Source organism: Macaca nemestrina, chromosome 16 (genome assembly GCF_043159975.1).
Source record: "Macaca nemestrina isolate mMacNem1 chromosome 16, mMacNem.hap1, whole genome shotgun sequence".
In the NCBI taxonomy this organism is placed as follows: Eukaryota; Metazoa; Chordata; class Mammalia; order Primates; family Cercopithecidae; genus Macaca; species Macaca nemestrina.
This window is the reverse complement of record NC_092140.1, coordinates 8,726,560-8,734,527: the sequence shown is the minus strand read 5'-3', so window position 1 is coordinate 8,734,527 and position 7,968 is coordinate 8,726,560.

Genomic DNA, 7,968 nt, shown 5'->3' with positions numbered 1-7,968 from the left:
CTATAGTATTATACTGAGTAGTTTCACTGCCCTAAAAATCCTCTGAACTCCACCTATTCACCCCTATTAGTGTTCTCCACTAACCCCTTATAATTACTAATTTTTATACTGCCTCCATGGTTTTGCCTACTAGAGAATGTAATGAAGATGAAATAATACAGTATGTAGACTTTCAGATTGGCTTCTATCACTTAATAATATATATTTAAGCTTCCTCCAGATCTTTTCATCGCTGGACAGCTCATTTCTTTAACCATTAAATGATATTTCATTTTCTGGATCTACCACAGTATACTTAGCCATTTACATATTGAAGTACATCTTAATTACTTCCCAGGTTTGGTAATTATGAATACAGTTGCTATAAGAAATTGAATATAGGCATTTGTGTCTACATAGTTTTCAACTCTTTTAGGTAACTAACAAGGAACACAATTGCTGGATCCTATGTAAGAATGTTTAGTTCAGTGAGAAACTGCCAAATTGTCTTCCAAATTCACTCTACCATTTTGCATTCCCACCAAAAATGAATGAAAGTTTCTGTTGCTCTATATTCTCTCCAGCATTTGGCATTGTAGGTGTTCTGGATTTTGGCCATCCTAATGAGTGTGCAGTGGCATCTCAGTGTTATTTTAATTTGTACTTCCCTGATAACATATATTGGGGAGGATCTTTGCATACATTCATTTGCCATCGGCATGTCTTCTTTCATAAGATTTGTTGGCAATTTTTAAATTGGGCTGTGTGTTTTCTTTTTGAATTTTGAGAGATTTTTGTATGTTTTGGGTAACTCCTTTACTAGATATATCTTTCTCAAATATTTTCTCCCATTCTGTGGCTTGCCTGTTTATTCTCTTGATAGTATCTTTCTCAGAGAATAAAACATTTTTTAATTAAGTTTGGCTATCATTTTTTTTCTTTCAGTCATTTTGCCTTTGGTGTTGTATCCAAAAAGTAGTTGCGAAGCCCAATGTCATCTATGTTTTCTGATATGTTATATTCTAGTGGTTTTACACTTTTGCATTTAAGTATACAACACATTTTGCATTAGTTTTCGTGAAGGGTGTAAAGTCTGTGCCTAGCTACTGTTGCTCCATCATGATGGCTCAACTATGGCAAGATCAACTTCCCAAAGCCCTAGCTCCTAATACCATCACTTTAGGGGTACAGAGAGCATTATGTACATTTTGTTGGGGGCACAAACAGTTTAAAGCCCTCTTATTTAGAAAAGCATTTGTTAACCATGTATCCAAAAGTTAACCATGTATCCTGCAACCTTACTACAATCACTTCTTAATTGTATTAATATTTTTGTCAATTATTTCAGATTTTCTATACAGAAATGTCTTCTGTGAACAAAGAAAGTTTCTTTTTTCTTAAAAATATGTCTACTTTTTAATTTTTCTTTTATTGTCTTATTGCATTATTTAGGCTTTGAGTACAGTTTTGCAAAGCAGTAGTGATTTGTTGTACTGGATGTGGTAGTGCACACCTGTTATCCCAGCTCTTCTGCTGGGGGCTCTTAGATGGGAGGATAGCTTGAGCATAGGAGTTTAAAGATCAGTCTAAGAAACATAGTGAGACTCTTCTCAAAACAAGCAAACAAACACCAACGCAGTGGTGAGCTGGGACATCTTTGCCATGTTTCTGATCTTGGTGGGAAAGTTTTGGGTTTCCCACTGTTGAGTATGATGATAGCTGTAAATTTGTATAGACATTCTTTATATTCTTTATAAAGTTGAGGAAATTCTCCTCTATTCCTAGTTTACTTATGGTTTTAATCATTAAAGAGTGTTATATTTTGTCAAGTAGTTTTTCTACATCTATTTAAATGATCATACGATTCTCTTCAATTCCTGTTGATGTGATGGATTATATTAATTGATTTTTTAATGTTGAACAATCCTTGCAAACCTGGGATAAATTCCATTGGTTGTAGTGCATAATTATTTTCAAACATTGTTTGATTTGATTTGCTACTATTTTCTTGGGACTTTTTCATGAATATTCATGAGAGTTTATTTCACATTTTTGGTCCTGTCTTTGTCTGGTTTTGGTTTTAGGATAATGCTGACATCATATAAATAGTTAGAAAGGATTCTTTCCACTTCTATTGTCTGAAAGTGATTGCAGAAAATTGGGGCATGTTGTTTAGTATAAATAATTAGCAAACCGATCTAAGCTTAGAGTCTTTTGTTTTAAAAGGTTATTAATACTGATTCAATTTCTTTAATATATCTAGGACTTTTCACTGTCTATTTTTGCTTTTGTGAGAGTTGGAAAATTAGGTGTTTGAATGAATTGGTCTATTTCATCTAGTTTGTCAAATTAGTGGACACAGGCTTGTTCATATTACTTTATTGTCCTTTTAATATCTATGGGATCTGTAGTGATGTCTCCTTTTTTATTTCTTATATCAGAAATTTGAGTCCTCTCTTTTTTTTCTTAGTGAGTCTGCCTTGAGACTTTTCAACTTCATTGATATTGTTGAAGAGCAAATTTTTAGTTTTGTTGATTTTCTATATTGAGTTTCTCTTCTAAATTTTACTGATTTCTGTTGTAATTTTTATTATATCATTTTCTCTGCCTACTTTTGATTTAACTTGCTCCTCCTTTTCAAGTTGTCCAATAAAGAAGCATAGATTATTGATCTTTTGTTTTACAAATATATGCATTCAATGTTATGTATTTCTCTTAAGCACTGATTTTTCTGCTTCTCACATTTTTGGAGGTGTTATGTTAAATTTTGTGTAAAGAAAAGAATTGAAAAAAACATTTCTCCAGAAATTTCTTCTTTAACCTCTGTGTTACTTGGAAGGAATGATTCAATATTAAGATGTCAATTCTTTTATAATTTATCTATAAATACATTACAATTCCAATAAAAATTTTATCATTATACTCTGTAGATATCCTCAAACTGATTCTAATGTTTATATGGAGAAATAAAAGACCTAAAATACCCATCATGAGGCCAGGCACAGTGGCTCATGCCTGTAATCCCAGAACTTTGGGAGGCCGAGGCAGGGGGATCACCTGAGGTCAGAAGTTTGAGACCAGTCTGGCCAACATGGAGAAACCCCCTCTACTAAAAATACAAAATTAGCTGGGTATGGTGGCACATGCCTATAATCCCAGATACTTGGGAGACTGAGGCAGGAGAATCGCTTGAACCTGGGAAGTGGACATTGCAGTGAGCCGAGATCGTGCCATTGCACTCCAGCCTGGACATCAAAAGCAAAACTCCATTAAAAAAAAATACCCATCATGACAGTGAAAGAGAAGAACAAATTTGAAGGGTTTATACTGCCTGACTTCAGGATTTACTATAAAGCCACAGAATCAAGACCATCTGACATTGGCAAAAGAACAGACAAATAGATAAATAAAACAGAATTGAAATCCTAATAAAAGACCCAAACAAATGTAATCAGCTGGTATTTGACAAAAGTATGAAGGATATTCAACAGAAAAATATATAGCATTTTAAATAAATGGTACTACAGCAATTAGATGACTGTGTGTAAAAAGAAGAAAAGAAAATACCCTAGACCTAGATCCTACAAGTTTCACAAAAATTAAATTGAGAAATAAAAATAAAATCCTATGCACCACAATCAATGGAATGGATCCCCCCGCCCTGCCCCGCCTTGGCCAAAGGGACTTCAGAGAAACCTTGACAACTGAATTCTCAGCCATGACAGTTTGTGGGGATCATATACACCTGGTTATACCCTCTGCCCTCACTAACCACCATTAGACATTCGTCCCTAAGGGCTAAACAGAAACCAGCCCTTTTGAAAGACTCCACTGCTGATATCAACAAACTGTCTGGTACTGCCCTGCCCTTTTGTGATTTCAGCACAACCACTGTAGCAGTGGTTCAGGCCAGTCTACGTAGAATGTGCAGTAAAGGATACACATTCTCTACTTCACCTTTTGATATCAGAAGGCTAGAAACTCCACCCTTGGATCATACTAATGCTGCCATTTTTTTGTACCTGAGACCCACGAAGGGGCATGGTACATGTGAACATTTTTCATTTAATAAATATTTCATGACATATCCTATAGCTTATTAAATATGTGTATTCTCCCACCCTGCTCAGAATAAATTCTCGTTCCCTTTTCCCTTCTGTAAAGTGTCTGTTGCTGGCTTCTGGCTGGAGACTATGCTTCCCAGACTGTCAGAATGGCCACCCTGAAGGCTGCATCCATTTATGAGAAATAAAGCTCTACTTTCTAAATGTAAAAAGCTTGTCATTCTTCAGTTGACAAATTAAAATGAATCAAAGGTATAAATGTAAATAAGATACTACAAAACTTCTAGAAGAAGATACAAGAGAAAATCTATGTGTTCTGGACTTTGGTGATAAGAATTTAGATGTAATACCTAAAGCATGGCCCATGAAAAGAAAAAGTGGTAAGTTTTATGTTCTCACAATTTAAAAACATCTGCTCTGCAAAAGACACTATTTAAAGATTGAAAAGACAAGCCAGAAGCTCAGAGAGAATATTTGCAAGCCATGTACTTAATTGCAAGCCATATACATACACTGAACAACAAGAAAACTTATATACAAAATAGGCAACAGATCTGAAAATATAAGCATACAAAGAAATGCTCAAAATAATTTGTCTTCAAGAATTGCAAGTTTAAACCATAATATGAAATTCCTCAACATACCTATTAGAATGGCTACAATCCAAAAAGCTGACTATACTAAATGCTGATGAAGATGTGGATTGACAGGAACTCTTATTCATTGCTGGTGGAAATGCAAAATAGTACGCCCACTTTAGAAGACAGTTTGGCAGTTTCTCACATATTTAAACATAATATTACCATACATCCCAGCAACTATGCTCCAAGGCAGTTCTCCAGTTGCTTTGAAAAGTTATATCCACACAAAACCTACACACAAATACTTATAATATCTTATTCAAAATTGGCAAAAAGTAAAAGCAATCAAGACGGTCTGTAATAGGTGAATGAATTAAAAACCTGTGATACATCCACATGATGGAATATTATTCGGCGATAAAAAGGAATAACCTATTAAAGAACAAAACACATAAGGGAACTTAAATCAATATGGCTGAATAAAAGCAGCCTGTATGAAAACATCAGCATACTATGTGATTCCAATTGTATGACATCCTGGGAAACGCAAAGCTATAGAGGAAATAATCAATGGTTGCCAGTGGTTCAGTCTGGGGTAAGGGATAAATAGGTAAAGTACAGAGAACTATTCTATATGATACTATAATTGTGGATACATGACAATATGCATTTGTCAATAACAACTATACAATACAAGCAGTGAAATTAAATGTGTGCAAATTTAATATAAAAAATAAGAGGTCACGGAATTTTAGAAAGAAATGCAACATCTGAGGGAAGTAAGTAGGGGGAAATTGGTGATCAAAACAGCTTTTGAAATGAGTGGAGTCTGTAAGACTAAAGACCAAAGAATGTGAAAATAAGCACTGTACCCTAGTTGATAAAGTTGTATTCCATTAGAGTATGTACTAGGGTTCTCCAGAGGAACAAACCAGTAGGATATGTGTAGAGAGATATATTGGAGAAGATTTATTATAGAAATTGTGTTAACAATTCTGATACTGCTATACATGTTTACTGAATTTGAACAATTAAGTAAATAAATGAATAAATGACAGATTACAGGGCTGGGTTTCTTATTGTCAAAATTGGGATTTACAGGCTGGGCGCAGTGGCTCATGTCTGTAATCCCAGCACTTTGGAAGGTCAAGGCAGGTGGATCATGAGGTCAGGAGTTTGAGACCAGCTTGACTGTCATAGTGAAATCCCGTCTCTACTAAAAATACAAAAAATTAGCCAGGCATGGTGGCATGAGCCTGTAATCCCAGCTACTAGGGAGGCTGAGGCAGGAGAATTGCTAGAACCTGGGAGACAGAGGTGGCAGTGAGCCGAGATTGCGCCATGGCACTCCAGCTTGGGTGACAGAGTGAGACTCTGTCTCAAAAATAAATAAATAAAACATTTTAAAAAATGGGATTTACACATAAACAAGGTGAGATGGCTAGAATGATGCATCTAATAATATATTATAGTTAGAGAAACCAGTATTAGTTCATATTTTACTTAATATAGATACAGATGGCTTTATAGGGAGGTATTTATAAACTCGTGCATATACGTGAAGTGCTCTGTCAACTGACAAGGCTAAAATAAATGACATCCCAGTAGCAAATAGTCCATCAGGTCTTATTTTCCAATGTTATTTTCCAATAATAAATATCATGTCTCCTTGAATAAATGGCTGATTCTAGAGTTGGAGAGAGAAAAAGAGAGAGAGAGAGAGAGAGAGAGAGAGAGAGAGAGAGAGAGAGAGAGAAAGCCCAGAACATTATATAGTGTCAGAAATTACTCAGTAAAACTGCTAGCTATTCATGGGGTATGTTATTTCTTTTTCCAAACATTTGCTTACATTGAACCAGGCACTGTGCTAGGTTCTTGTAACAATTTTCTCTTTTAATCGACAAAATCAGCAATTGTCAGGCATGCAAATTAGACACTTTTGCTTGCTTATTATAAGGTACAATAAGGTATAACTATAGGTTAGAAAATAAAATCATAGCTCAAGTAAGTTATAGAACTAGAAATCAAACGAAGGTCTGTTTAACTCCTTGTTTCACTTTCTTTCCAACTAAATCTTGAGATTTCTACATTAGAAATAATCCACTCACAATTATTTAGATACATCTATGATATCAGCAAGAACAAGGAACATGTATACACTCAAGGAGTGTACTTTTTAAGCTATTAAGGTTCACCTTTTTGAGTTAAAGTTCTATTATTATTTTTGAGGCAGGTTCCATCTATGTTGTAAATCAAAATAGACAGACTTCTAGAAAATTCATATGATGAATAGTCATGGCATTAAAGCAGAGAACCCATAACTGCTAGGTCACCATAAGGAAGTATAATACACGTTGAAAAAAATCAGATTTACTCATCCTGAAAGACATGTTGTCTACATTCCTACCTAGGGTTTAATGCTAAAGACATCAATGACAAGTAATAGAAGCCAAGATCTATATCCATCTATGACTTTTCCTAGACAACCAAGAAATTGTATTTACAAATGGACATTTGCTCATGAAAATTAATGATAATTACAAAATCAATCATTATAGCATGCAAAACTCCTACAGTCTTCAAATAATATCTAATATATTGTCAACAGTTACTTGATGATAATTTTCAAAATATGTGAAAATAATTTTACATAAGTATCTTTTAAAATATTTTAGACACTACAACGTTTATTTATTCCCATATTTTTTAAAATACAGTGAACTGGGAATGGTGACTGGAGGATCATGGATCTCTATCTTCTACACAATTGATACATCAATGGAGACCGCTGTTTTTCTCTGGATTAATGTCACCTATACAATTTTAACTGCGTTTATGAACAGTGGTAAACACTGGTGATAGAGGCCAAACCAAACTTCAAGATCAGTGTTTCATGCATAGTCACTTGAGTATTATAGATATTGCCTGAATGGCAGCCTTCGTATTTCCACTTGAAAAATTATCTTCTTGGTAATAATTGTAGAGAAAATATCTGTCGATATTGAATTAGTCTACCTTGAAACAGGATTTAGCTGTATTCAGCTGAGTTGCATTTTATAGAACATAAAGTAAGGATTACTTAATATGAAACTCTTATTAGTCAATCACAATTCCACAGTGGAACTCAGAGGTTCTCTGGCCATGCTTTGGCTCAGTGATATAATATAACATGAGACTATCAGGTTTTTATAAAATTATTATTTTATATTCCAAGATTATTGAAAAATTTATGCACAGTGATATGTCATGTGATAATTATTTTCTTCTCTTTCTATAGGGTAGAGGATAAAAACATGAAGACAAGTCTAAATAATGCTAAGTTCAGTATTCATATTGAGGGAACT